General features: G+C 39.1%; 1 protein-coding gene across 3 annotated transcripts in view; it reads right to left on the reverse strand.

Moving 5' to 3' along the window:
• The window catches only part of LOC124146385 (RNA polymerase II-associated protein 3-like), a 399,479-nt gene that overhangs the window by 264,540 nt on the left and 110,329 nt on the right, over nucleotides 1-24,610 (reverse strand). The gene's annotated exons all lie outside the window — the stretch shown is intronic.

Raw genomic sequence — 24,610 nt, forward strand, 5'->3', positions numbered from 1 at the left:
ATGATGTCATCAATGATGTCACTTCCGGTCTAAATGAAGTAATTTTTTTTCCTTTGACATCATTTCTGGCCCCTATTACGTTCTTTATGACGTCACTTCCGCTTATGACATCACTCCCAGTCTTATTTCTCCTCAGAATGTGACGTCACTTCCTGTCCTCCAGTTTACTTAACTGCGATGATATGTAGTTCCTCTAAGGATTATCATCAAAGGTAGAAAGGTGTACTCACCTAGAAGCTGCAGGTAACAATCCCTCGCCCCCCTACCCCACCAAATTATTATTTCATAGAAGGGAGGAAAAACTACTGTAATTTCATAGTGTACTCTTTTTTATAAAAAAACATAGCTGTGTAGAAGGGGGTGCACATTATACACGCCATAATGAGTATTGATGTTGATGCATTATACTTGGGTGAGCACTATACTCAAGAAAATATGGTACTGGTTAATAATCGCCTGTGCTGCAACAATATGGCCTAGTGAGTAAATCTCCTTTAGATCATGACTCCCAGGAGTAGACCCGGGTGTCATTCTTATCACTTACTAGAAGTGGTACAGAGCTTGGCTGTTGGCTGTGGTGGTGGTGAGTACAGATTCCACTGTTGTCCCAGAGATCCTTGGAGCTGGAGGGGTTGACTGGTCAATAGGCTAAAGGCAACGACTTGAGGTTGTTTCTGGAGGTAGCCTATCTGCTCCTTGATTCCCTGGTTTAATTTGTCTGCCTTCTTAGGATGCAGGCCCATAGCGTGGTGAATCCTTGTATCCCCTGCACTGTGACCTTTGGATATGTGGTCGGGTCACAATGCACAGACACCACACTAACCAGGTGAAATGGCCAATCTGGATGTTGCTGGGGTCCTGGCTTGATCCAGATGGCAGTGGGAGTCAACGGCATGAGGATAGGATCCGCAAGGGACTGGCCATTGAAGTCTGAGGCACCCTCTTGCAAGGCGAGGACGTCCAAAACTCATTCCGTAACAGGAGAAGGCTTCCTTAGGACCAACCTCAGCTGAAGGATGCATGGTGAACTTGTTGGGAAAGAACTCTCTCATCCGGGTAAGACAGCTTGGGGAAACAGGATATTCCTCTAATAGATCAGATCCATTTAGGTGATATACAAGGTCCTCAGGGGTCTGTCCCTCATCAAAAACATTGGGGCACATGGCTCATCAGGTGTTGCCTGGGATGCTTTGTCTGTCTGGAACATCCCACCTCGAAGCAAGGCGAGCCCTGTGCTGACAGGGAAAAAGATGTGATTTGGCCATGGTTGTGTTGTGTCAACACTGGCTTGCTGTACCTGATGGGATTTCCAGGGTTAGTTTGGGCTAATGAGGTCTTGATCATCAACCCAAACCTGTACAAGGAGGTGACAGATACTCTTGTACAGGCTTTTCTTCTATGAGGATCCCCTGTGGCTTCTGGTGCATGTGTAGTTCTGAAAGTGTTATCCGAAATTCATCGTTGGGATCTACCTCTTCTTGGACTGTGCCCACACTATGTCGAGGATGCCTTGAGTGCAAACGTGAGTGCACAGAGCGTCCTGAGCAATCGCATCTCCGGATGAAACGTGACTGGTAGTTCTCCATGATGTCGTTGTTTGGTTGTGGTTTTTTGTTTTTTTTTGTCTACAGGTGCCTGTAAGAGTGGGAAACTATATATTAACCCCTCCATCATTTAGGTATGTGCATGGGGAGACCATGATACCATTCATCACAACCGTCCCAAGCGATCATGCAGTTATAGTATAAGATGGCAGTCTCTTTTTGGCTGACATCCGACTGGTATTCCGCTTGTGAATCCTGTGTCATCCCCTTTTTAGAATCAAACCTGGCCTTTGTCCTCAACACCCATGCCGGAATTTTCCACAGAGGCGGTCATGGTGGACAGTAGAATCGTGGTTACTGTATCAGATGATAAACAGGGTGGGTGTTCACTTCTTGACAATTAGAAAGGGGTCCTTCCATGTGGGATGCAACTTTTTGCACTTCCCTACCTTCACGGCGATGTCCATGACATACACAAAATTTCCCTGGTGTATGTACTTTCATTGGTTTTCAAGTCATAATCCCTCTTCATTCTTTGTAATGCTGTTCGGAGATTAGACCTGGCCATCTCACATGCCTCCTGGATTGCGCAATGTTTAATTGGGGATCCAAACATTAGATCAGCTGGTACATTCACCTCTCTTCCTAGCATCACATTGTTGGCTGAATATCCTGTCTGTGGGTTTACAGATGATTGTATTGCCCCTGCTAGCTGTGCTAGGTACTCATCCCATCCTGCTTGTGACTTTCCAACATGACAGCGTATCATCTGGAGTAATGTCATGTTATACTGTTCCACCTGTCCATTAGAAGACAGATGGTATGGTGTTGTAGGTTTTGTGAATGTGTAGCAAGGAACATATTGACTAAAGCCAAATCAAGAGAAAAACTCACTGATAGAGGTCACTTCTGCATTTTTATCTGGAAGCGGGATGAACTCAACCCACTTCGTGAATTGGAAAGTGAATCATCAATATGTACTGATTCCATTTTTTGGTTAAGAGCAATGGACCAATAAAATCCATGTGCATGCTTTCTATTGGCGCGCTTGCATGGAAATTGGTCATTTTAGCCCTATAATGTTCAGAGGGTTACTTGTTCTTACTACATTTCTCACATGTTTGGAACCACTGTCATATAGATGGAATATAGCTGAGTGCGGTTGTGCCGTTACAAGTAACAGTGATTTTTTATTTAGTGGTTCTCAAACATGCGCTTCGCTTAGGACCCAAAGTGCTAGTTTTAGAACGTTCGTCAGTCGCAACAGCGACATTGGTCCCGTGGGTTCCCCACATTGTTTTTAGCATTGCATGCTATATCAAGTCGAACTTCAGCCATCCATAGTGTAAGTTTATTAATTATATCGTTAAGAATCTTTTAGATATGTTTTTGATGCACCTTATGTTATATTTTGTGTTTATTCCGTATGTGAAAATTCTAGTGTCATGTAGCGTCAGAAACCACGTGTAAATTTTATGATGCACACTTACAAATCAACACATAGTTTTTATAGATGTTCACTGAAGCATAATGATTGCTCTGATGCTTCTTTCAGTATTAATACTATGCTAGGATGATTCGGATTTATATGAAGTCCACCACACGGTAGTATAAGTACCCACGTACATGTGTGTTTTCCTTATTGCATAAGGGGTAATTCCTTTGTTTTGTTTTATTTTGTTGTAGCCTTTTACCAAATACATCCATGCACACTGGCGTGCGCAGAAGTAATAAACTTATAACTCTTGGATCTCAGTTTTGTCCAATATTTTACAAGACTGTGCCTCAGTGTTGGATCGGTAAAATGATGACTGCTAGAACCTAAATCACATTTGGGGAAGTACTCTTGTGCCTCTTGAGGGTATCGGTACCAATAATATCGTGACCTAATACTCTGTTTATGTGGCGAAAAATTGCATATATGCAAATTTGCACACATATGCAAATTTACACGCGTGAGAAAAAATATATTTGCTGTGCATTCATACGAAGTATAAGTCCAATAAGCAGATTTGGAGTAAATTGTCAAAACCATCCATTTCTGTCATAGCTATGGAAAAGATCAGACTAGAATGTTTCCTGGAATGGTTGTTCTGCAGCACTTTGAAGAGACAGACTGGCTAGAAAACTTCAGAATGAGAAAGGAAACATTGGATTTCATTTGCAGAAGACTTGAAGGTGAATGCTCTCCTTCCCAAGACACTGTTGAAGAACCATTGGGTGTCCTAAAGAAGGTAGCAATTTGCCAATTCCGATATTTGCATTCAAGGTGATAATGGCATTCTTTTCCCCACATGGAACAAGAAGGTTGGTGCTTCCAATATGCCAGTGGTACTACTTGGTGATGCGGCCTACCCATTAAAGATTTGGCTTTTAAAGCCTTTCTCCAACAGAGCCAATCTAACTCCTGCTCAAGCCACATTCAACTATCGCCTCAGCAGGGCAAGGATGACGATAGAGAATGCCTTCAGTCGTTTGAAGGGACGGTGGAGATGCTTACAAAAGCGATTGGACATTGATGTGGAGTTTGCTTTCACGGTGATAGGCTGTTGCAATGTCTTGCATAACATGTGAGAGTGTCAATGAAACCTTCAGGGATGAGTGGAATTAAGACACAAATGATGACGCAGATGATGAATAAGTGGGCATACAGGATGGAGGTGATGAACCTGTCCATTGTGCAAAGACCCTTAGGGATTAAGTTGTTCTTCAAAACAATTCTCTTCCCTTAATCCTAAAAGACATCTCGTTTCATCGTCGCTCCATGCAGATCCACATTTTTGGCCCTCATTTGTTCTTTTTCTGCTAGCCATTTTTGACGGTCTTGTCTGTTTGAAGTCTGGACATCAACTGGTATCATTCTGACCAATGAGGATTAAGCGTTGCTAATTTGTATATCTAAACTGCATATACTCACAGGTTGTAGCAAATTTGCACCTAGTCCCAACTAGGTGCAAATTTACTCATATGAGTAAAATCTGCACATGAGTAAATGCGTCCATACGGTCAAATTTGCTCACATAAGCAAATTTGCACATATGCAAAAAATACACATGTGTGCAAATGCCGCCGTATAAACAGGGCTTTAGTCTCTCTCGAATTGCCTTTGAGATTCCCATATGGCCTCCTGCTGGAATGTCATGGACATGCTTCAACACTTATTTCTGGAGGGGTTGTGGAACAAGAAACAGCTTGTTGTTGGGAGTCCTGAGTACCGTATGTCGCTGTGTATAAGGTGAGTTTTTCGTTCCTAGAATTAGGGGGGCTTTCAATGGGGGTTGAAGAGCTTTTTTACCAACACAAAGATATCTTACTGTGAGAACGTAACACCGGAAATGCCATGTCAACTTATCCGAACTGAAGTACGCAAATTAATCATGTAATTACACGGTCTGGTTATAATTATTAATTTATTTCATATATATATATATATATATATATATATATATATATATATATATAGTAAATCTGCAACTGAAATTACATGATATTGGAATAAACTATTCCTGATAAAAAAATAGTTTCAGATACAATTCTTCAATTATTGTATCAAAATTCTTTGAAGTTATATTATTTGGCAAATTTTTCACCAAATCACACGTAGATTCCGAGAAGACGTGTGTACCACTGATGGCTGCTTCCGGCCTAGTTTAGGAGACAATATACAGGGTAAACTTAATGTCTGCCCATAAAACAATACCTAGTAGAAAGGAAATACAATCAGTAAATCATCATGTCTGGTGATGTTATATCTCAAATTTCAAAATTGCATCGAAAGTTTAATTGTTATGATCTGTTCGTGTCAGTGAATCCGTGGAAGGGATATGATGTAATTTTTTTCTGTAGAAGACAAACACGTTTTTATAAATTGTGTATGTGCTGCTGATGTGCTCCATTCCGGTTTCGCTTTATAAAAGGGGTATATAAATTAGCATAGATTTATAAGGCTTGTACAGGGGGAGTTGCCTTAAAGGTGGGGTCACTTTACAGACGGGATCAACTGCTTCCTGATAATAAGGGCAAATGTCCATCTGCATTGAGGTGCTTGGTCCCAGGTCTATGGGATACCGTCATATCCTTCTGACTGAATCCTGGTGATCTGTGTGAGTGAATATGGCTTTTAGCAATATGTCAGCAATATCATGGCAGGAGACCAGAAATGGTCTCACACACATTGTATCGAACCGGGTCTTTGGCATGATGAGCAAACGCTTTAACCACTGGGCTACCCGACCGTCCCTCTGGTGATCTGAACCCTAGACTGAGACTGCTGTGGTCTGTTCTTTCTGTGAAAGGCCTACCCAACAAATAATGGTGTCAGGTAAACCATATAATTGCAAGTAGCTCCTTGCGTGTGGTAAAGTACCTTATCTGTTTGAAGTGAGACTAAAACTGCCATAACTACTTACTCTCTCTTGCCTGTCTTGCACTTGTATCAACTTCCTTTGTGCAGTTGAGGTCCGGCCAGTTATGAATACATTCCAGGCTTCCTGGGTTTACTTCTAGCCAATCCTTGCTGACCATTCTGCCTAAAAATTCTACCTTCTTCTGAAACAGCTCACATTTACCAGGTTTGAGCTTCAGATTGAATTTCCGGAATCACTCTAATACTCTCCTCAAATTGATGAAATGTGAGGATATACTTGTCCCATTAACCACTGCATCATCCAGAAAGGCAAGTACGATGTCCCAGGTCAATCCACAAATGACTACTGCCATAACTCTAGAAAAAGTGGCTGGGGCACTCAAGAGACCAAAGCCCATCACGACATGCTCAAACAATCCATACTTTGTCATGAATGATGTCTTGCCAATATCAAGTTTGGAGAACCAATCGCTGCCTGCTAGCGTGTCAATGCCATATTCAATAAGAGGCAGAGGGAATACGTCTTTGACCATAACATCATTCAGACATCGGTTATCACTGCACCAACGCAACCCACGATCAGACTTGGGAATGAAAACTGGAGCTGAAGCCCATTCTGACATAGAAGGCTGAATAACATTGGCTTCCATTAATTTTTCCAAGTGTACCTCTTCCTCATTTTCAAATCCCAGTGTCATACATTGTCTGACAGGTTTAGCATCTGCTGTGTCAATCCTGTGGTCAAATGCGGTAAACTCCCCCAAAATCCAGATCATCCCTTGTGACGACAGCCTCAAAATCTTCATTAATTGTGACTGGTCGTCCTGTGGCAAATGCTTGCATGAATGTAAATAGAGGTCCCTGAGATGCTCTGGTAAGTTTTCATGTGTATCCTGACCTATTTGAGATGGTTCTTCTGTCCCTAGATCGATGTCTTGTTTGTTCATGTCATCTCCTTCCTTAAGAGTGACTTCCCTAAAAACCAGCTCTGATGCTTTCCCAACAATTTGACCCATTTTTACCATGATGTGGTGGTCCGTGGTTGCAACTGACTGGTTTATTTCCCCGGTGAATGAAGAATTTGTGGTGATATATCGTTGGCCATTTCTGGAGTTGGTTAGGAGATGTAGGTTTGTAAACTTTGCTCCATGTAACAAGGTGTCCTAGGTACCGATGGGGTGATAGTAACGTTTGCTAGGGTATCATGATGTGACATACATTAACTGGTTTACCTGAAAGCCTTAAAATCATGTCCTAAAATTCTGCACTATTTCTCATCAAGAAGTGAAAGCCCAGGATGATCTCATCTCCTGGAACAATAGTGGGATAGTGAAAACTGTTCCATTATGTAGTGCATTGACTGTAACTTAACCCTCTTGGTGCCACGGGACCATATATGGTCCCTCACTTTTCACACCCGCATAGTGCCAGGGGACCATATATGGTCCCGAGAAAATGCCCTTTTTAAACTGTGAATTTTGATATTGAACACTGAGTGCGCAAAGTCAAAACTATAACCATCATCACCCCAATCATCTTAGCTTTAACATTGTGTAACTCATACTTTATACAATGCTACGGATTGCGAAATATGGCGAGATTAGTAAAGTGGCTACCGCTCTTCTCGGCCTTTTTCTGCCATGTTTGAACGCCAAGCGAACGACGGCAAATTTTGATTATGCACCAATGTCACATACACGTAAATAATTTCAGACAAAATCCTTGTTCATAAGAAAAAATATGACCTGAGTGGTCAGAAAGACATATTTTTCCCAACTGTATACTTATTCACGTAAATACAATTCTGTTCACTCCTTTATGAACAAGTTTATTTACACGTTTTGTAAATTTTTATCGACTATCGGTAATGGCCGAATGGTCGGTACACATGAGAAAACGACAGTGTATATTTCCATTACATTTATGCCGTTCATTGAATGAATTTATAACCATCATCACCCTAATCATCTCAACGTTAATATCGTGTAACTCATATTTTATGCAGTGCTACGGATTGCGAAATATGGCGCGATTAGTAATGTGGTTACCGCGCTTCTCGATCTTTTTCTGCCATGTTGAACTTCATGCGAATGAAGGCAATTTTTTATTATGCACCGTTGTCACATACACGTTACTAGTATTATATCAGACAGCCAATTTGAAAAAGAAATCTGATCGGACTGGTCAGAAAGATTTACTAGTCCCCACTGTACAGTTATTGGCGTAAGAGTACTAACGTTTAGTCGGCCACGGAAGTTTTTTTGTTCAAGTATTGCGTATGTTAAATCGACTGTGTGTCATGGCGATTTAGCACAGCGCTACATACAAACCGACAGTGCAGATTGTCTTTTTGTTTATGATGCTGATTTACAGAAAATATTCAAATCAAAGATACGGAAAGATAGCTATAATCGTTAATATTAAGTTGGTATAGTGTATATTTATGGGCAGGAGGTTCATGATAAAAACCTAAACATTGAATGGCCAAGCCCGAAATGATGAACAGTACACGTTCCCATCACAGCAGTGCCGCAATTTCTTGTTTACCGGTTGTCCTACATACTCGCCCGTTCAGACAAATAACTGCTATTTTTTTCATATGAAATGACTAAGAGTCATGTGTGATTGCTCAAACTAGCTGACCGTGTGAGTGACTTGCCCTAACTGTTTCACATTTTGTCGCAAATGGAGATTTTAAAAGTGTGGCCACGACATCTAACGTGAGTCGACGCCATATTGTAAACAAATTGCGTCAAGGTCGGTTCCACATGTGGTAGCTCGGCCCCCGTTTCTGTCGATTGTACACGCAATACAAACATAATGCAACTACTGAAAACATCAACATAACTTCTACAATGATGCCAGCAATACCTTTTTGCATTTGGGTTAACCGCTTATGGATACGATGTGTTGTAAAGTTCGATTTCGATTTGTTTTTCCTTTCATTGAAACTGTGATAATGGCGCTGTGATTGGTTTGCTGAAATAGTATTTTCCATGAGTCTAATGTACATGGTACATGCTGTGATTGTAGAAGATAATTGATAACCAATTGTGTATGCATATATATCATCAAATACACATTACTAATCTCTTCAGAAAATGGAATATATCATAGCTCGTTTTCAAACATTCTGCCATGGATATTAGATCAAAAATTAATATTAGATTTACAAATTATTTATGTACACTGTACTCTCGATTAACGTATGATAATCTATTGCAAGTCTTCAACTCTTATTTGATATGTCATCGGAAATGTCAGCAATGAGTAAAATTAATTTTATTTCGTTACAATCTGCAATTTTATTCAAATAGGCTAATAGACGGTCGGTGATTTCCCGCCGTTGTGAATTTGTCGTCTGGACAGGTGCGCGTGATTTGACCTCGCGTGTTGTGACGTGGATGACGTCACATGAAACAGCTGATCTAATGTTGTGGTAGTATAATGGATACATGTGGTTTCATTTTCCAAATAACAATATTCTCTTTGACTGAACTAGAAAGCATATCTAGTACATCACGATTGGAAAATGTCTACGGTGACCGAGTGAATGAGACCGCATATCATTTGACGAACAGTGTTAGAATATTTGGCGCAGTTTTCTAATTTCGGTATGTTGACATGTGCTTTTCATATCTGTTTGAATGCTTGATATTCCAAAAATATAATGTGCATTTAGTTATATATATAAATATTGTACAGTGAGAAAGCTGTCAAAATGGATCCAATATTAAACAACCTAGATTTTTAACATTTTAGCTTCATCTATTGGAATCTCGAATGGTTCAATTTATAACATAAACAGTAAAAGTAATTAGATCTACTCACAATATATAGATAATCAATTTCTGAAAGACAAAAAGTTTTCAGTGTAAATTTGATTTCGTTTTGATGTTTTATATAGTTATATTTATGTCTTTTTTTCACTTTGCATTATCTAAATTACCAAATACTTCGACCAGTGACATAGTAGTAATTAGATTCTACTTTGTTTTGTATCCCAAATATGAAATAGATATTTTTTTTAAATAAATGTTTGTCTAAGAGCAAAATCAATGCATTCTTGTGGGGTTTTTTTCACCATTTTAATTTGTATATCTTCCCTCCAAGCTGTAGTTTAGCTAGGCCAAAATTAAGGGGAAAAAAGGGAAAGACATAATAAACCATTTTTATTAAAGATTTTGCTGGTTATATTTTCGAAGTTCAATACCAAGAATATAGTTTTCCTTTTATGACAAATAATTCCATTACTTTCATTGACCTACGATCATTATCTATTTCAAACTTTTCCTTTAGTAGAATGGGATGAAATGGAAAAACTAGTGGAAATAAACTATCACGTATGTCCTTAAATGTACATGTACATACCTGGCTAGGTGTAAATACACTTCTAAAGTCGTATTTATAAATCAAATGAATAAATGAAAGAAAAAGTGGCATTTCATGGACTGGCCATACAAGTATATTTTGAGCAAAGGTCTAAGTTAGGCAGCCAAGTGCGAAATACGAGCTGATACGAGGATGTATGTTTTCTGGTGGCCATAGTGAAACAATGACATATGGCGCCCGAGTTGCGAGTGATCGAAAATAGGTTTGTTGAATAGATTTGCTGCCCATGAAAACGTTTCAACAATTTTGATTGAATCTACATGTACTTACTCTTGGGTGGTGTAACATTAGTATAATCTTGTTAATTATTAAGAAATAATAATGATGCCCGATATTGAGCGATGTCAATTTGAGTATTGTTAGGGCTGTTTAGCGATCTTTCACATTTTGTCCTTTGAAAATGTACGATGTCAGTTACCCCGAAGTTGTTTTTATAACTAATAAAAGAGCACGGTCACTGAAACATACATGGACGTAACAGGGATTTCTTCAAGATATACATTCCAAACTGTCATTCGTTTTGTGACATAATCTTTGAAACAGTCTGCGTATGAATTAATCACGACCACTTCCGTCAATTTTGTTTTGACGTCAAAAACACGCACAATTTCATCGGGATTTTTTATCGGTGAATATAACTCACGGACAATTCTCAGTGAATGTGTACTTCAACATAAATATCATATGTCTATCACTGTTAGGATATGAACTTGCCAATGATATGAATTATTGGTCATTTAGATTTCAAACAAGGGCGCTTACTTGACTATGCTTGCCATATTCGGGTGCGTCCATATTACGATTCATGTGGAAAATTAGGAAACTTATAATACCAGCACTTTTATCGATGGCTGGGCAGTGCATAGATGTTTTGGATTTGGTGACTTTAGATACTGTTGGAAAGACAATCAGCTCGTGTTGCATGTTATACAATTTGGTTACACTGTGTGAAGAAATAAAGACGTTGCAACACTTTTGATACAATGTATACGTTTTTGTAACCGCGACGTCAGCACAGTGCGGCACTGAGCGGTTTGCAGGCTGACTGACGTCCAGGCACCATGAGGGTTAAGGCCTTGGACCTTTCAAGATGTCACTACCACAGCAGTTTGTGCTGTGAGTATTTACTTCCTCACGGGCACCTTTAAAGGAATTTGAGATACCTAGATAAGGTGCTCTGATTGCAGTTTCCAGCTGGCCTTCACTCATGTGTGAAGTAGGACTTTCGATCCACCCTGTTCTCGCCGGATCTCAGTTCCTCCTGAAATGTTACCCTTTTATCTTTAAGAGGGCTTCTCGGAGCTTCAAATCAGAATCTTGCTCAAGGCACAAAGCAAAATATTCACTCACTTCTACCTTCATGCAGAAGCATAACTAGTTCTGTAACTGCTCAGAATCCCAGTTATCCCATTTGGCACTAGTTCTAAACTTCAAATAACAAGCCGACCAACAATTCTTTCCATCAAAGACCAGGGCCCTAGGTACCTCGATTGTCGGTCCTGTCTTTTATAGCGTTGCCTTGGTTGATGCTGTCTGACCCTTTCTCTTGATGGGGAAACATGTCTTCTTTCTTATGAACTAGTGCCTCTTCGCTGATCTCAGGTTCTATGGTACTTGGAAGACCAAGCTCTTTCTCTGTGCTAATCTGTGTGTGTCATCTAACATCCCCTGCCCCATATACTTGGTCACTCAGAAATTGCCCAGGATGTATATTCCTTCCGGAATAGTTCAGACTTTATGTGTGGCCTGATATTGATAAATTACTGAAATCAAATTTTGTTGCAGTCTTGTTCAGTCTTGTATCCAAGATGCTGGTGCCTGTGGGGATACTTTTCATCAAACCTCACCATGGATGTACCTGCTGAGTTACTGGATGAATGCATCTCTTTGATGCAACTCTTCCTCATATCAGAGTGCTCGCAATTAGTGGCGGTGGCATATGAGTGAGTGTTGCAAGAGTGCCTGCAACTAGTGTTGGTGGTATATGAGTGGTTGTTGCAAGAGTGCCTGCAACTAGTGGTGGTGGTATATGAGTGGGTGTTGCAAGAGTGTTGATATTCTGACATCCAATCTTTATTCACCATTAATCTTTTGGGAGCTAGCTGATAACTGTTATGGTCTTTATGTAACGAAGTTGGATATTCCAAGTCAACTTCTAGTATGTACCCTTTATCGGAATCTGAGGGGATATCATTCACTTCGATATCATTCACATCGACCCACTCAAAACCACCCGTGGGTAAAGGTTGACTCATAGCCCATCCGTACAAATTATTGGCGTCGAGATATAATATGTGCGTGTCGGGTTTACTCGGATCATATCCTTCCACTAATTTATTATTAGCCTTAGAATACCTTTTCGCTACCATCGATATACCACCTCTTAATCCTTTCTCAATAAACAAGTGCATATCATAATCTGAGAGTAGTTTCAGTTCTACACCGGTCTTCTTCAACAATGCATCCCACGATAGTCCGGGACTGGAATAGTACCATGCCGGGTCCAAGCCTTATTGTTTTAAACATGTCTTTCTAAATATCTCGAATATATCGGCGAGTAACAGTACATCGGTTTTTAAGTACAGATCGTGATAATCGCCTAAATTCTTACAACCTAATTTATCCCACACCGTCAGAGCGTGTTCATAATCGGCATCTGTTATTTTAGATTCTGTTAAGTTACTATAGAATGATTCAAGGGGTGGTAATTTAGTTTCGTCAAATCTAGACCAATCATCCATATATTCGTAAGGATATACACCTTTTCTCAACAACAAATGACGACACCGATCAGTATATTGATTTGTTATTGCAAAGTCATCGGGATTGTTCGCATTAGCTAAATTGTCCAGGGAAGATAACAGAAACTGTACAGAGTCTATGAATCTAAGTCCATTACTTTGCTTTATTCTGGCTTTCCTATCCTTGTCCGTATAATGTATAGTTTTAGTCAACGAGAATGATATATATTTTTCCATATTATTAGGAATGCATGTTAAACCGCCGTCGGTCTTTGAGATAGCTTGCATAATGAGATGTGAATCGTATCCCCTAAGGTTATGAAACACAACGGGGATGGGTATTGTTTGAGAATTCATTTTTAGTTTCAAGTTACACTCGTTATGCGCAGCTCCCCGATAATTACCCGTGACGTGGCAATGATCTCTTAAGGAATCCCAATTCAGGGGTTTATTACAAACATGACAACTCGTTGACTTCTTATAGGCCCTCCAATCATCCCTCGTCATACACATGGGTTTCTTACAGGATAAATTTTCCCTGATTATTCTCTCTTCGTTTTGTAGATATTCTAGGAACTTTCCCGCTGCATCGGGACCTCGGTAAATCACGGGCGGGTTTGTTTTCCCATCATACCTTACAACTATATATCCAAACCTACAAGGAATATGTTCTTGATTTTTGTACGTAAAACTACTATCAGTATTGTGTTCTGTATTTTCAATAGGTTTGATAAGTGCTTCGAAGTCAGCGTAAATTACGTACGGTACTGGCATTTGATTACAATAATGTTCAAATTTTAATATATTTTTTACCTCTTTAGGCATATCAATCCTGATAGCATTCTGTCCAACACCTCTGCAGTCATCTTTATGAGCTTCTAATAGATCTTGTCTGCTGTACCCATGCAGGCATCTTTCGCAGAAATATTTCTTTCTAGCATGTTTAGTTTGATCGTATAATAGCCTGTTTAAACTCTTTAACCACATATAATATTTACCATCTTTTTCGATCAGAAAGGAATTGATTCTGGAAATATGTCCCGGAGCGGAGCTTATCCTGTGTACAACAATTCCTTTAGAAGAATGTCCGAAAACATTTATGGCTAAATTATTTTGCTTTTCCGCCTTATCAATTTGTGAGATTGGTGTAGGTTCGTCTATACAATCAAAGTTGAGTCCATCTTTTTGGGGATAGCTAGAAGGCCTATCCGGATGTTTGTCTACGGGGAACAATGCAGATCTTATCATCATTCTTAAACAGCCATCGCCTTTATTTTCTACATTAATTATGGGTTTTTTCTTTTTATAATACGGGGGTAAATCTATATAAGATCCACCTTTGAAAGGGATGTAATTTGCTATATCTAAATATAAACTATCCATTTTATCCACACCCCAACCCGAACCTCTATTAGTCCAGCATTCTAAAGTTTCTTGTATCCTCTGAATTGATGCATCTAATGATGCGCTTATAGACTCAGATTCGGTTATAAATTCTTGATTGCTTCGGAAATAAGGTTTGGTATATTCAGTGCTATCGTCTGCGTTACTTTTACTCAATGACATTTTAACCGTCAGTTGGTATTTTATACTATTTAAATCATCTAACTCCTCGTTAATTTTGCTCGATATGATGGGCTTAACATCATTAACATCTATGTTTGAATTAATGTCCATCTTCCAACCTCTTAGATATTTACCAACACCGGCTGTGGGTACAAATTTTAACTGATTATGATCAACAACAGTGGGTTTATCAACATCGCCAACTGATTTATTATTATCTAGTAAAGCGATCAATTCAGCTTTTCTCATTCGAGAATAACCTCTCAGCCCACTGTTTTTTGCTTGATCTTTGAGTTCTCTAACAGTCTGGAGTTTGTTGTATTCCAAACCGAGTAAATCGATCAATTCAGCTTTTCCCATTCGAGAATATCCATGTAGGCCACGTTCTTTTGCCAAAGCCTTCAACTCTCTGACAAAAACCATTGTGATTTAATGGTATATGCAAAATGATTCAAATGTCTAAATGGTTGTTTTTCATATATAAATGCATATTCTCCCCAACCTATTCCTCTCATTGATGTTATCTCTCTTCCTAGCGTAAATAATCTGCTTCCTGTCCTTATCAGCACCGTGACTCTTACATAAACAGTAACTACCTTTGACCCCAATGCCACATACAGAACAAACATAATTTTTAAAACCCTGTCTGATGTAATAAGAGTGGGTTCCACAGTAAACACCCACAGATGGCTTCTGACATTGAATCGCTTTCCCTATAAGTGTATATTTGCACAGATTCATGGTTATACATCTATCATATCATTTGCCTAAAAGGTAAATCACATCTCCACTGGTGAGTCACAGTTGTCATCGCTATTTATAGATTAGTTATATAGATCATAGCTTATGTGTAGCTAAAAATAGACAACAGTCAGGGTTATTTATAGATTAGCAGTCAGGGTTATTTATAGATTAGCAGTCAGCGCTATTTATAGATTAGCAGTCAGGGTGACATAGCTTACATAGTGTGTTTACAGGTCATAGTTGTTGATAAGACTCAACCTGACTAGTATGTTTACAGGTCATGGTTTATGCGTAGTTATTGTATAACTGAAAATTACAGTGACTGATAACCCAAATGCTATCTCTCTGGTTTTTTGTTCCTCTGATGGCGTATAAAACTGACTTATTGTTGGTCTCTGTATTGGGTCAAGTTTCTTTCCATAAACAAGGAAGTATTAGTGCATGGCAGATTCAACATCCTTAAACGTTTGAATTGAATGTCCTTGCTTACGTAGTTCTTCATTAATAAAATCTAATCTTAATATCCTATTTCTGGTCCATTGTGACTGGGCTGCTTCGAGTTGTTCTAATGCTTTATAATGTCGTTTACGCTCCTCTTCAACTTCTTTAGCGTTTGATTCCCTCAGAGTAGAAAATAAATAATTACTCCCCGAAAGAGCTAGAACATTAACAATAGCTCCACCGACCTACATCGCTATTGTTGCTCTATTCAAATGTTTAATTACTTCATTATGTCTTCCGGGATAAGTCCTTGTTTGATGAGCATATCTTTTGTTTACATAGCCAATCCAATATCAAGAATGATCATACCAATATCATAACCATTAAAATCTAGCTTGGGTGGTGTGGCTTTAGTAATCATTTAAGCCATACGAGCATAGCCAATGGCCAAGTCGCTGACCACCGCTGAATGATACATTGCGTTTACCAACATTTTACTGTCTGTAACTGGAGTAGTCATGCTTTTTATAACATAATATGAGGGCTTACCTCTAATTGAACTTCTTGTTGTGTAATCCGGAGTGACGTTTTCTCTTCTCCGGTCTTATAAAACAACCATACCACCGCTATAGCAACAACTCCTAGTGCATAGGTAGCCCAAGTTTTAATTGGACGACTATGTTCAATATTTGAATTATGCATTAGTTTTCTAGCGTTCCTCGCTAGCCCACCCTTCCTACCAGCTGAGATTTTCAAAGGATTCTTTGTCACTCTGGCTTGTGATTTCGCAATCGCTGGTATTTCCTCATTCACTTGTTGTGATTGTGCAATCGGGGTTATTTCCTCGTTCACTTGTTGTTGCGTCTTCACAATCTGTGGTGTCACTTGAGTCTCCATTATTATTAAGTGGGCACGTATGTTTAAATTGAAAAATACCTAGCCGTTATTAAAGTGGTGGTTACCGGAGCTAAGAACATTCCGTATCTATGATAAAACTCATAGTTTACTGTGCTTATAGTGTGTTCGATGAATGGGTCTTTCTCGAGAGATTCGCATAAATACATGCAATGTTCTGCCGGGATAGGGAGAAACGAACTAGCTACGACTGTGTATAGTTGTAACATAGCCGAACCTATTGTTTTAGTCATGGTAGCTCCCAGTCTAGACTCGTAACGTGCGTACAGTTTTTTAATTTCTTCATCGGTCATGTTATCAATTTTTTCGATTGGGAACATTTTCTACCAGCTACCAAAGCCGCGAGTCTTTCTCTATGTTTATCTAAAGATTTATCTGTATGTTCTTCTGTATGTTGATCAGGTTCTTTGAGCACTTGTTCGATGAGTTCGTTGCATTCCATAATGTAATACCTAAGGAGATATTTAGGTCTAACATAATAAAATATGGCATATCCAATACAGCCCATAATAATTAACTGTTGCGAAAGAATGAGGATTTCAAACCACATTATTACATAATAACTGCTAATGTTCAATTAATCATATTATTTTTGATTGTTGCTATCTTTTTGCTATATTTGCTATATTTTTGCTATAATTTTGCTTAGCAGTTGCTATAATTTTGCTCAGCAGTTGCCAAAATTGCCATATGTTTGCTATAATTTTGCTATTTATGCTATAATTTTGCTTAGCAGTTGCTATTTTTGGTAAGCAATTGCATAAGAAGCTGGTTGATCGGTTTTTAATACGAGTTTACAATGCTTCGTTTCTGCTAACAGTTTTCTGAGATCTCCTTCAGGACAGAGTTGTATTTTTGAGTAAGTACCCAAACGCTATGCTGAGTATGTTGTCTGGAGAATGCTAAATATGAAAGCATATCTTTCTTTTTGGTAAGTTCTTTACTCGCACTGCAATCGTCTATTATGAAAAGGGTTGACTCTCCTTTGTATTTTTCGTGACATACTCGTAAACAGTCTTGTAAACCATCGCCCGGATCAACTCTGTACATCCCGGGATCATTCATTACCCAATCTCTTGATAGGTATGTTTTATTTACACTTATAGTCGGGCACAGAATAATAATATGGATGAAAACATCCCGATAATGACTTTCTAAAATATCTAGAATAAAAGCTGTTTTTACGCAACCCGTTTCCCCGCAGATGATAGGGCAGTGCGGTTCTTTAGGTAAAAGATTATTAAATAGACCGCTTGCACAAATCGTCCATTCTGTATAATAAGTTGCGCGTCCATAATCACGTACAAATATATGGTTAATTTACCAGCTGCTTCCTGTTGCTTCGTTATCTGCATATTAATACCCTCGCTAGCATTTTCTATTCTCCGCCCACTGCCGTGCAGTTGGTCATCGTTCGCATGTCGAGCCACAGCTCATACTTCCTGGTAAGGAATTCAGCCACCGATACATCCCCGAGCGACAGATCTTTCACGACCGTGTTAACTTCTGGGCTTCATTTTATAGAAGGGAGTTTTTAATCTCATCCCACTGTTGATATGCTCGCATGCCTTGACTATATAGTTGATTAGGCACGTCCTTGATAGTCAATTCTACTTTTGTAATCTTGGGATTGTAGAATGCTTCGGTATCTCTTGCAAATGCATCAGAGGGGTCCTCGAACAACATTAAAATACCCTTCAATGATCTAGCGGGAACGTTTAGATTGATATTCCACATCGTATCTCTTTTGTTCCTGGTGATCTTTCGGTGTCGAAGCAAACGATCGTACAAAATAGCTAAACTTCCGGTATACTGGTTACCAATTTGTCTGGCTAATCAAGGATCTGTTATCATATCATACTCCAGTGAGATATTTTCAATTGAATAGCTAGTACCATCTTCAGCGGCTTTGATTACTCTGCTTTAGTCATTAAAAGTGAGTTCGTATTCTAACCTATCGCCTAGGGATGCTTGATAGAAGGGCATGTGACTATCTAGTAATTCAAAGTCTAGCGGAATATAGAATCGGTTTCCTAATGCATCAGTAACAGCCTTAACTCCTACGATGGTATTATCACCACTATCAGCACCTACACGCAGTCTCAATGTGTTCTGATTACAAATACCTTGGTATTGTAAGTTTTCCTGTTCTTTAGAAGTTCTCCAAAGATCCATGTAACAGAAATATACATCGCTATCGTCAATACTCAAAACTTCATTACTGCTAATTTTAATCACGATTTTCTTAACAATCGCACGACCTATGCTCTGAATGAGCTCTCTGCTAGCGTCGGTGGAATTCAAACTAATTGTAAATGATAGTCGTGCAGTTCCCGGAACTAACACATCTAGTGCGCCGAGATTAGGAAAGCGAACCAGAAGCGTTTGATTCTGATCAATGGTACTCGGGTTATTAGTTATAGTTACAGATTGGCGAATTGCTTTGACCCCTAATGGATCCCAAAGTCTACGTTGTGGGTTTAACTTGCGTCCGTATTGCGAAGACATTGTTATATTGAAATTATGTAACCTTATGTTTAATATAAAAATGGATGATTTTAATCTAGATAACATAACTGATACTAGTACAATCGAAGAGGGTACTGATGAAACCAGCTTTACAAATCTTAATGATGAAATTTTGAAACCAGCCGTTAATGATTATTACGATGCCTTAAAAGAAAGCCCAATTGGTCGTGACTATTCAAAGTTTATGATAGATAGTAAAGGAATATTGCGACTGAGTGGCTCTCCAGATATTGATCTTATGAATTCTCGTACTTGTAAGCCCCTAGCATTGTCTACGATAGTTGCTAAACATGGCATCAACATTGTTCGTAATGAATAAGGTTTTGTAGACTACTCACGAGAAAAACTTTCTGCGAAGACTACTAAGGTTCTTCAGACTGTGCGTGCTGAATTTGGAAGAAAGCTCGAAGCTGGCCTCGGACGGTACCGGAGAAATCTTGGATACTTACTAGGATAATTCCATGTTACAGGTACCATCCTCTGAGTTCAGTATTAGGGAATGACGAGGCCTTGACAAGGCAATGCAAACAATGCGGGGAGAACTCATCAATAATATAGCCAAGCTATCCGAACTCGACAAGCATATAGCTTATGAGAAAACAAAACTTGAACAGGCGGGTGATGAATTCAGTAGGCGCCGCGTTGCTGAAAGATTGCGTAACTTAGAAGACGAAAGATCGGCCCGTCTCGAAGCTGCTTCGAGTAATAGAAAGGCACTTCGTTCACAAATCAGTCGAATTCGAGAAACTATCGATCAAGTCCTCAACAATGACACTACACTGGCCGATAAAATTAAAACATTGTTCAGAGAACAGGGGATAACCATTGCCAGTATTTTAACCGCATTGGGATTTATTATATCGACTTTGACTCTCGCGTTAACTGGTGGAGGCGGAGGTACAGGAGGTGGCACACCGCCTAGTGATAGGGGGGGGGGGGTGTAAAAAAAGTGGATAAAAAAGCATTTAAAGGCATTAGGAGAAGCACTGGGAAAGCTCGCTGGGAAAGCCACGTCTGCACTTCCAGGGATAATAAGGGAGTATTGTTTCCTGGCTCTTGAATTTATTAGCTAATACCACCACTTGGCTAAGTCAAAACTTGTGAGCACTGATCGTAGCAATTGCCGGTCTGTTGTACGTATCTGCTAAGAACTATTGAACCAAATCATGAGTAAACCAGCCGCAACTCCACCTACTATAAGCGCTGTTTTTTCATCGATATGTTGTTGATTTTTAGCTGCAATATGTGGCGGCACTTGTGGTTGTGCGTCAGTAGATGGTTGTGAAACATGTGGTGTCTGTGGCTTGACTATTCCTGTTTCGCCTGTGTTTGTTTGCGCTATTAATTCGGTATTAATATTTGAATTTATACCTGGTTTTTGTTGATCAGAAGCAATAACAATGTCACTTGACCGATCTTAAAGGGGCACTGATCTAAAGCAATTCCCCAGGACTGGTTGTTGCCTTTGTTATTGTTTTTTCCCAGTGAGTACCCTGATGTATAGCAGAAATCTAGACTAGTTCGCAACCTCTGCTGCACCATTCATAAGCGCATAAGTAACTTTTATGGGTAGTAATAAGGGTGTACGGTTACATTGATCAACAAAATGAAATACAGTTTTCGAGATAATAAGGAAATGTAGGTATCTTTGTGGGTAGCATCTGTAATGGTGACGAAGTTTTGATAGGTCACTTGCTTGGTTATTTTGCAATTTTCGTTTACGCTATTTTGACTTAAAAATTTGCAACACTAAGTAAATATTTCACCTGAGCATTTTTTTTTTTACAGTGTGTATATTTTTTTACTGTCAAAATGGGTAACATTTTCAAATTTATTAAACGCCTAAATATTCAGTTATTTTACAAAGTGACTGAAAAACATTTCCATCTGTATTATTATGATAACAAATTCCAAAAATGTTACGATGAAAAGTACATTTCTATGTTGTTTGGCTTCTAATCCTACATAATAATCTCTTGTGATGTTTTTAGCCCTTTTGATCGTCTTAATCAATTTTAGTCAATCTGGACAGATTTTTCAGTCAAAATGACATATTTAAACATTTTATAAATTGCCTGAGAGAATCACATTTTACAAATTGACGGTAATATATACACGCTTACAAAGGAAAAGACTTGTAAAACAACGTCTATCGCGCATTGAAGAATTTCCCAACCAAGACGTAGAGGAACAAGAACGAATCGGTTCAATGCTACAGCAAATGAAGGAAAACAAAATGCAAATACCACAAGTATTTGTCACAGAAGTGACGAAATGTCCCCCGCCTGTATATACACCAAAATACCAAATATGAAGACAATCCAGCGATTAGTTCTTGAGATATCGCGGCAACACCGTTTTCCAACTCCAAAAGCAGATTTGCCTGCTGTGACCTTGAAAATAGGCTCAAGGTCACCAAAACCGACTGGTGTCTGCGGTGTCTGTATATACACCATAGTTCCAAATATTAAGACAATCCTGCGATTAGTTCTTGAGATATCGCGGCAACACCGTTTTCCAACTCCAAAAGCAGATTTACCTGCTGTGACCTTGAAAATGGGGTCAAGGTCACCAAAACCGACTGGTGTCTGCGGAGTCTGTATATACACCATAGTTCCAAATATGAAGACAATCCTGCGATTAGTTCTTGAGATATCGCGGCAACACCGTTTTCCAACTCCAAAAGCAGATATGCCTGCTGTGACCTTGAAAATGGGCTCAAGGTCACCAAAACCGACTGGTGTCTGCGGAGTCTGTATATACACCATAGTTCCAAATATGAAGACAATCCAGTGTTTAGTTCTTGAGATATCGCGGCAACAAACAGGTGGGACGTACGGACGTACGGACGGACGGACGGACGGTCGTGAATACTATATCCCCCGCTTCGCGCTTTCGCGCGGCGGGGGACAATAATTACAACCTACCAAATTTATGTGTATAAATTTTAGGCAGCTTCTTTGTTCGAGGAATGTATCCGTGAATATCCACACAAAGGAACAATATCCCACTCGTCTGCAGCTGTACAAAGAAACTTATTCGATGTCATGTGTCTCTGTAACAATCAAATATTTTAAAAGATATATATTGTTTCGGGATATTATAACCTGTGTTCGTATCTCAACTGATCACTTACATTGTTTCAAGCCTTTCACATAGGTGTCAAGTCTCAAGGGTCAGCTCAGAAAGCCCACGTGACAACTATTTTCATAACGTCCTAGGTTCCTAAAAAATCCATTGAGTGATAGATAACAATGAGCAATCAATCAACGTATTATCAGTTAACCCTTTGAACAAAGTATGTTGTTTTTACATCGGCACTTCACGCCATGATATGAGTGTATTCCCTTTGTTTTAGTAAACCTAGAAATGTAAACACTCACTTTTGACATATCCACTGTGCAAGATAACAGTGATTAATCAATCAACGTATTTTCTGTTAATCCTTTGATGACTAGGAACGATCCGTTGATCTACAAAAAAGTAAATCAACTGATCATTCACCTCTTGCTGGGCTGCCACGTGCATATTACATAACACACATTGGTGAAACAGCATTATCTGTGGTTTGAGAAGGGAGCTAACTCCGTTTGCCTAATCGAAAGTTTGAGGTGGGCCCACATTCGAAACTAAACACACTTCTTGTTGAGAATATGTACAATGTAAACTAACCCGCATTACGAACTGCTATTTTGTCTATTTAAAATAAGTATTATGACTTATAATTGGATTAGAATGTACAAATGCGATGACAATACAGCAGAACTCACTTATACGAACATCGCCAAACTAAGTCGCGGGGTCATTAATATTCATGAGTTATTCCTCTTATGGAACAAGTTCTCGGAAAAGTTTGAGGCTTGTATCATGACTGTCATGTCCGAGATCAATTCAAGTGTAGACATATTTCCAGCGGCAAACTTATCATCAGATTGATGTGTTATACTGGAAAAAGTAGAATGAGTGGTATTCCCTCTGTAAATTTAATTTGAAGTAGATCTAAGTTTCTTGCTTTGTTACTATTTTTGCAAAACTAGTGTGGTCAGCTATGATGACGTTATTCAAACTTCAAAGACTTTGTGTGCATTTATAAAGATATTTCCCATCAATATTACAAAATGAGAATAATATATAATGTCACATACCCATGCAAATGTGAGCCCACTAGTCGAAATGACTCAGTCAACCCAATGAAGCCCAGCGATTTACAAATGTGGGCCCACCTGTTTCGATCACTTAAGACGGGAACAATGTGGGCCCACATTTTAGAAAATGGTTATAAGTAAACCAGGCTAATGAAGCTTAGCGATTTATAAATGTGGTCCCTCCTGTTGCAATCACTATGACGGAAGAACGTCTTCCTACTAGGAGATATACAAATGTGGGCCAACTTGTTTCAATCACCATATATGACGGGAACAATGTGGGCCCACATTTGAGAAAATGATTATCAATATTTAAGTAGAATTTCGCGATTAATAAATGTGGTCCCTCCTGTTGCAAACAATATGACGGAAGAACGTCTGCCCACATTTAGGAATTGATTATCAGAACTAATTAAACAACCTAACGAAGCTAGGTTATATACAAATGTGGGCCCACTTGTTTCGATCACCATATATGACGGGAACAATGTGGGCCAACATTTTAGAAAATGGTTATCAGCACTAAACCAATCTAAGAAGATGTACGGATGGAAACATAAATATATAATGCATTCAAACATTAAATTAAGAATACGTTTTACCTTAGGGATTAGCTGGGCATTTAATAGCTGGACCAACAACGTACAGCATGACTGATGCCATTTCTCGCAAATACGAAAACAACGGAGATAGCTCCCGTTTGAATTTAGAGTGACCTCCCTTTCCCAATATGAACAACTGATAATGCGGTTTTGCCCACACATTTCACCTCACTTCAAACCTGCCATTTAGATTGAATAATTACATGTTAATTTTATATTTTTGTTTGTGCAGTGATCAATTTATCCATTCACCTATTATTAATATTGATGTCTACACAACAGATGTATATATTTGTCACCTATGTAAGGTTTTTCCATTCATTTCCAGATGTCATTTATCATTCAGAATCATCTGTGAACGATCACATTTCTTCTCTGTATCAAGTTACTATTTTCTATCCCAGAATGCAATATATTTTTCTCCGGGCATGCGCAGTACTACGGGTGTGACGTCATTTTGTTTTTCTATATTAACAACAAGAGCCTCAATGTCGTTCAGCTGTTTCCATTGTTCTCTCAGCTTTTATTACGACCCTCCATCCATCCCCATCTCCACCAAGGGGCTGGCTCAGAAGGGGCTTTGCAAGCCAATCATTCTGTAAACTATCATTATATGGCTTGCGGC

The sequence above is a fragment of the Haliotis rufescens genome, unplaced genomic scaffold (genome assembly GCF_023055435.1).
Source record: "Haliotis rufescens isolate VD_foot unplaced genomic scaffold, xgHalRufe1.0.p SCAF_22, whole genome shotgun sequence".
NCBI lineage: Eukaryota > Metazoa > Mollusca > Gastropoda > Lepetellida > Haliotidae > Haliotis > Haliotis rufescens.